We start from the raw sequence: 7,532 nt of genomic DNA on the forward strand, positions 1-7,532 counted from the left end.
GGCGCAGCGTACGGTACCGAGCACTCGGAGATGCGGTGCAGCCCGCCGGAGTGACAGCGAAAGGCTGCGCACCGCTTTCCGCCTGCTAACTCGGCGTCCGTGAGACCGACCGACTTCGCTTTACCGCCGGAGCTAGAGTGGGGCAAGGGGCACGGTTGAGTACCGGAAGGATGACGTTCGCACACCGGGAAGTCGAGTGCCGGGCCGCTGAAAGCGAGCAGGGTGCCACCGCTCGGGGCCCCGGTTTGTCCGTCCCACCCGGAGGCCCATATCTCCGGAAGGCACAGGCCGATTTCCACCGGGTATGGCTCGTTGTGTGCGGCCGGACCAGGCGCAGCGGACGGTACCGAGCACTCGGAGGTCGGGCGCTGCCCGCCGGAGGTACAGCGAATGGCTGCAAACCACTTTCCGCCGCCTCCCTCCGCGGGCGTGAGACCGACGGTCGTCGGGTTTGTTTCCGCGGCTAGAGCAGGACGAGGGGCAGCGAACGGTACCGGAAGGAACCCGGTCGCACACCGGGAAGTCGACTAGCGGGCCGCCGAAAGCGAGCACGGGGCCCCGGTTTGTCCGTCCCACCCGGAGGCCCATATCTCTGGAAGGCACAGGCCGATTTCCACCGGGTATGGCTCGTTGTGTGCGGCAGGACCAGGCGCAGCGGACGGTACCGAGCACTCGGAGGTCGGGCGCTGCCCGCCGGAGGTACAGCGAAAGGCTGCAAACCACTTTCCGCCACCTCCCTCCGCGGGCGTGAGACCGACGGTCGTCGGGTTTGTTTCCGCGGCTAGAGCAGGACGAGGGGCAGCGAACGGTACCGGAACGAACCCGGTCGCACACCGGGAAGTCGACCAGCGGGCCGCCGAAAGCGTGCTCGGGTCCCCGGTTTGTCTGTCCCACCCGGAGGCTGATATCTGAGGAAGTCCGAGGCCGATCTCCTCCGGCTAACTCGGCGGGCAATGTGTCCCCCCCACCATCTTCGGCTGATTACCGTGGCTGGACCGGATCAAGGAGCAACGGAACCGTGCCAGAACGACGTCGGTCGGACGGCGTGAACTGATAGTGCCGAGGCCGGAAACCGAGCCGGAAATGTGCACCGATTTATTGGTCCCACTCGCAGGCCCATATCTCCGGAAGGCCGAGGCCGATTTCCTCCGGGTATGGTTCGCTGCGTGCAGCCGGAAGGGGAGCAGCGGACGGCACTGAGCAGCCGGAGGTGCGGCGCTGCCCGCCGGAGCTGCAAGCGAAAGGCTGCGCACCGCTTTCCGCTGGTTAACTCGGCAGGCCGTCAGGCCGACCGACTCCGCTTCAGCACGGGAGCTAGAGTCGGGCAAGGGGCACCGAAGGGTACCGGAAGGATCACGTTCGGACACCGGGAAGTCGAGTGCCGGGCCGCCGAAAGCGAGCTCGGGGCCCCGGTTTGTCCGTCCCACCCGGAGGCCCATATCTCGAGAAGGCACAGGCCGATTTCCTCCGGGTTTGGCTCGCTGCGTGCGGCCGGACGAGGCGCAGCGAACGGTACCGAGCACTCGGAGGTGCGGCGCTGCCCGCCGGAGGTACAGCGAAAGGCTGCAAACCGCTTTCCGCCTCCTCTCCCCTCGGGCGTGAGACCGACGGTCGTCTGGTTTGCTTCCGCGGCAAGAGCAGGACGAGGGGCACCGAGCGGTACCAGAACGAACCCGGTCGCACACCGGGATGTGGAGTGCCCGGCCCAAACCCGCTACCCCCCCCCCCCCCCCCCACCCGAAAGCGAGCCCCGGTTTGTGGATTAAAAGTGAAGCGGCAAAGATTTGTAAAACAGCGTGAAATGATGAACCAGAAGCCCAAAGTAATGGTGGGAATAAAAGTTCCGAAATGTGAAATGGTGAACCAGAAGTTGTGTGAACTGTTTAACCCAAAGTGGCAAAAATGGATTAAAAGGGGTGAAATGATCGACCGCAAAGCAGGGCAAGCATTAAACAAAAGCAGCAGCATTTTTTAAAAAGGGACAAATGGTTTACCAGAATCCCAAAAGAATGCTCAGAGACTTAAGTCCCAAAGGGGCAAATGGTTAACCAGAAGCTGGGTGAACTGCTTAACCCAAAGTGGGAAAAAGGATAAAAAAGGGGTGAACTGATCAACCAGAAGTCGACAACAATGTGCGGCGATTAAGTCTGAAAGAGGGAAAGGTTGACCGGAATGCAGGGAAATGATTAAACAAAAGCAGAAAAATTCAGTAAAAAGGGGCAAGTGGTGAACCAGAAGTTGGGTGAACTGCTTAACCAAAAGTGGGAAAGAGGATTAAAAGGGGTGAAATGATGAACCAGAAGGCGAAAGCAATGTGCCGCGTCGAAGTCCTAAAGGGGAAAAGGTTGACCAGAAAGCAGGGAAATGATTAAACAAAAGCAGAAAAATTCAGTAAAAAGGGGCAAGTGGTGAACCAGAAGTTGGGTGAACTGCTTAACCAAAAGTGGGAAAGAGGATTAAAAGGGGAGAAATGTTGAACCAGATGTCGAAAACAATGCGCGGCGATGAAGTCTGAAAGAGGAAAAGGTTGACCGCAAAGCAGGGAAAGCATTAAACAAAAGCAGCAGCATTTTAAAAAAAGGGACAAATGGTTTACCAGAATCCCAAAAGAATGCTCAGAGACTTAAGTACCAAAGGGCAAATGGTTAACCAGAAGCTGGGTGAACTGTTTAACCAAAAGTGGGAAAAAGGATTAAAAGGGGTGAAATGATTAACCAGAAGGCGAAAGCAATGTGCCGCGTCGAAGTCCTAAAGGGGAAAAGGTTGACCATAAAGCAGGGAAATGATTAAACAAAAGCAGAAAAATTCAGTAAAAAGGGGCAAATGGTTAACCAGAAGTTGGGTGAACTGCTTAACCAAAAGTGGGAAAGAGGATTAAAAGGGGAGAAATGTTGAACCAGATGTCGAAAACAATGCGCGGCGATGAAGTCTGAAAGAGGAAAAGGTTGACCGCAAAGCAGGGAAAGGATTAAACAAAAGCAGCAATATCTTTTAAAAAGGGACAAATGGTGAACCAGAATCACAAAAGAATGCTCAGAGACTTAAGTCCCAAAGGGGCAAATGGTTAACCAGAAGCTGGGTGAACTGTTTAACCAAAAGTGGGAAAAAGGATTAAAATGTTGTGAAATGATTAACCAGAAGGCGAAAGCAAAGTGCGGCGGCGAAGTCCAAAAGGGGAAAAGTTTGACAAGAAAGCAGGGAAATGATTAAACCAAAGCGGAAAAATTCAGTAAAAAGGGGCAAATGGTTAACCAGAAGCAGGGTGAACTGCTTAACCAAAAGCGGGAAAGAGGATTAAAAGGGGAGAAATGTTGAACCAGATGTCGAAAACAATGCGCGGCGATGAAGTCTGAAAGAGGAAAAGGTTGACCGCAAAGCAGGGAAAGGATTAAACAGAAGCAGCAATATCTTTTAAAAAGGGACAAATGGTGAACCAGAATCCCAAAAGAATGCTCAGAGACTTAAGTCCCAAAGGGGCAAATGGTTAACCAGAAGCTGGGTGAACTGTTTAACCAAAAGTGGGAAAAAGGATTAAAATGTTGTGAAATGATTAACCAGAAGGCGAAAGCAAAGTGCGGCGGCGAAGTCCTAAAGGGGAAAAGGTTGACCAGAAAGCAGGGAAATGATTAAACAAAAGCAGAAAAATTCAGTAAAAAGGGGCAAATGGTTAACCAGAAGTTGGGTGAACTGCTTAACCAAAAGTGGGAAAGAGGATTAAAAGGGGAGAAATGTTGAACCAGATGTCGAAAACAATGCGCGGCGATGAAGTCTGAAAGAGGAAAAGGTTGACCGCAAAGCAGGGAAAGGATTAAACAGAAGCAGCAATATCTTTTAAAAAGGGACAAATGGTGAACCAGAATCACAAAAGAATGCTCAGAGACTTAAGTCCCAAAGGGGCAAATGGTTAACCAGAAGCTGGGTGAACTGTTTAACCAAAAGTGGGAAAAAGGATTAAAAGGGGAGAAATGTTTAACCAGAAGGTGAAAGCAAAGTGCGGCGGCGAAGTCCAAAAGGGGAAAAGTTTGACAAGAAAGCAGGGAAATGATTAAACCAAAGCGGAAAAATTCAGTAAAAAAGGGGCAAATGGTTAAACAGAAGCAGGGTGAACTGCTTAACCCAAAGTGGGAAAAAGGATTAAAAGGGGAGAAATGTTTAACCAGATGTCGTAAACAAGGTGCGGCGATGAAGTCGGAAAGAGGGAAAGGTGGACCGCAAAGCAGGGAAAGCATTAAACAAAAGCAGCAACATTTTTAAAAAAGGGACAAATGGTGAACCAGAATCCCAAAATAATGCTCAGAGACTTAAGTCCCAAAGGGGCAAATGGTTAACCAGTAGCTGGGTGAACTGTCTAACCCAAAGTGGGAAAAAGGATTAAAAGGGGTGAAATGATTAACCAGAAGGCGAAAGCAAAGTGCGGCGGCGAAGTCGTAAGGGGAAAAGGTTGACCAGAAAGCAGGGAAAGCATTAAACAAAAGCGGCAACATTTTTTAAAAAGTGGCAAATGGTTAACCAGAATCCCAAAAGAATGCTCAGAGACTTAAGTCCCAAAGGGGAAATGGTTAACCAGAAGCTGGGTGAACTGGTGAACCAAAAGTGGGAAAAAGGATTAAAAGGGGAGAAATGTTTAACCAGAAGGCAAAAGCAAAGTGCGGCGGCGAAGTCCAAAAGGGGAAAAGGTTGACAAGAAAGCAGGGAAATGATTAAACCAAAGCGGAAAAATTCAGTATAATGGGGCAAATGGTTAACCAGAAGCTGGGTGAAATGGTTAACCGAAAGTGGCAAAAAAAGATTTAAAGGGGAAAAATGATTAACCAGAAGTCGACAACAATGCGCGGCGATGAAGTCTGAAAGGGGAAAAGGTTGACCACATAGCAGGGAAACGATTAAACAAAAGCGGCAACATTTTTTAAAAAGTGGCAAATGATTAACCAGAATCCCAAAAGAATGCTCAGAGACTAAGTCCCAAAGGGGAAATGGTTAACCAGAAGCTGGGGGAAATGGTTAACCAAAAGTTGCAAAAATGATTAAAAGGGGTGAAATGATTAACCAGGAGGCTAAAGCAATGTGCCGCGGTGAAGTCTGAAAGAGGGAAAGGTTGACCAGAAAGCATTAAACAAAAGCGGCAACATTTTTTAAAAATTGGCAAATGATTAACCAGAATCCCAAAAGAATGCTCAGAGACTAAGTCCCATAGGGGAAATGGTTAACCAGAAGCTGGGGGAAATGGTTAACCAAAAGTTGCAAAAATGATTAAAAGGGGTGAAATGATTAACCAGAAGTCGAAAATAATGTGCGGCGATGAAGTCCTAAAGGGGAAAAGTTTGACCACAAAGCAGGGAAAGCATTAAACAAAAGCGGCAACATTTTTAAAAAAGTGGCAAATGATTAACCAGAATCCCAAAAGAATGCTCAGAGACTAAGTCCCAAAGGGGAAATGGTTAACCAGAAGCTGGGGGAAATGGTTAACCAAAAGTTGCAAAAATGATTAAAAGGGGTGAAATGATTAACCAGGAGGCTGAAGCAATGTGCCGCGGTGAAGTCTGAAAGAGGGAAAGGTTGACCAGAAAGCATTAAACAAAAGTGGCAACATTTTAAAAAAATTGGCAAATGGTTAACCAGAATCCCAAAAGAATGCTCAGAGACTAAGTCCCAAAGGGGAAATGGTTAACCAGAAGCTGGGGGAAATGGTTAACCAAAAGTTGCAAAAATGATTAAAAGGGGTGAAATGATTAACCAGGAGGCTAAAGCAATGTGCCGCGGTGAAGTCTGAAAGAGGGAAAGGTTGACCAGAAAGCATTAAACAAAAGCGGCAACATTTTTTAAAAATTGGCAAATGATTAACCAGAATCCCAAAAGAATGCTCAGAGACCGAGTCCCAAAGGGGAAATGGTTAACCAGAAGCTGGGGGAAATGGTTAACCAAAAGTTGCAAAAATGATTAAAAGGGGTGAAATGATTAATCAGGAGGCTAAAGCAATGTGCCGCGGTGAAGTCTGAAATTGGGAAAGGTTGACCAGAAAGCATTAAACAAAAGCGGCAACATTTTTTAAAAATTGGCAAATGATTAACCAGAATCCCAAAAGAATGCTCAGAGACTAAGTCCCAAAGGGGAAATGGTTAACCAGAAGCTGGGGGAAATGGTTAACCAAAAGTTGCAAAAATGATTAAAAGGGGTGAAATGATTAACCAGGAGGCTAAAGCAATGTGCCGCGGTGAAGTCTGAAAGAGGGAAAGGTTGACCAGAAAGCATTAAACAAAAGCGGCAACATTTTTTAAAAATTGGCAAATGATTAACCAGAATCCCAAAAGAATGCTCAGAGACTAAGTCCCAAAGGGGAAATGGTTAACCAGAAGCTGGGGGAAATGGTTAACCAAAAGTTGCAAAAATGATTAAAAGGGGTGAAATGATTAACCAGGAGGCTGAAGCAATGTGCCGCGGTGAAGTCTGAAAGAGGCAAAGGTTGACCGGAAAGCATTAAACAAAAGTGGCAACATTTTTTAAAAATTGGCAAATGGTTAACCAGAATCCCAAAAGAATGCTCAGAGACTAAGTCCCAAAGGGGAAATGGTTAACCAGAAGCTGGGGGAAATGGTTAACCAAAAGTTGCAAAAATGATTAAAAGGGGTGAAATGATCAACCAGAAGTCGAAAATTATGTGCGGCGATGAAGTCCTAAGGGGGAAAAGTTACCCAGAAGGCAGGGAAATGATCAAACGAAAGCAGCCAAAAAATTATTAAAAGAGGGGAACTGATGAACCAAAAGGTGAGAAACGGCCCGCAGAGACTAAGTCCAAAACGGGAACTGGTGAACCGGAAATGATTAACCAAAAACTAAGTCCGAAGAGGGAACTGGTAAACCAGAACTGAGTAACCCGATTTTTAAAATTAATTATAAATGGGGAAACGATTGAGCAAAAGGCGGAAATTAAGTCACAGGGACCAGGTCCGAAAGGGCAAGAGGTTACCCCGTAGGGGGCATTCGTCAACTCAATCTGAAAATTTTGAAGGCAAATCTGACCAAAATGCGGAAATCGGACCACACCGCGAGGGGCGCCATTCGACGGGGCAGGGGTAGACGCGTCGAACGGTACCTGAAGGTCCCGGCTGCGACACGTGAGTCCGGAGATATGGCCAGTCAAAGTCTGATGGGAGGTACCGAAGCCGAAAAATCGAAACGCGTTTGCGGCGATTCGGTGTCAGAGAGTCGGTCACGAATTCAAATTCGTCCCGCTGATTCGCCAATTGCCAGCCGGTTCCGGGGGGATTGGCGGGGTACCTGCAGGATAGTAAGAGGTGGCATGTCGAGACTTAGCCTGTTTACCAGACTTGTGTCTAGCGCCTCCAGGTCTGCAGAGACCGACCCGGGCTGCCGCCCAACCGACTTTTAAGCCTTTTGGGAGTGGGAATTTTTCCCATTTTTCCCCATTTTTCGGGTTTTTTGGTCGGGCTTGAAAACGGCGGCCCCGAGGCCTCCCGGGGCTGGCGGGCTTCGGCTCCCTTGCGAGAGGGTCCGAATTCCACCCGTTTAAGCCC

The sequence above is a fragment of the Heptranchias perlo genome, unplaced genomic scaffold (assembly GCF_035084215.1).
Source record: "Heptranchias perlo isolate sHepPer1 unplaced genomic scaffold, sHepPer1.hap1 HAP1_SCAFFOLD_748, whole genome shotgun sequence".
NCBI lineage: Eukaryota > Metazoa > Chordata > Chondrichthyes > Hexanchiformes > Hexanchidae > Heptranchias > Heptranchias perlo.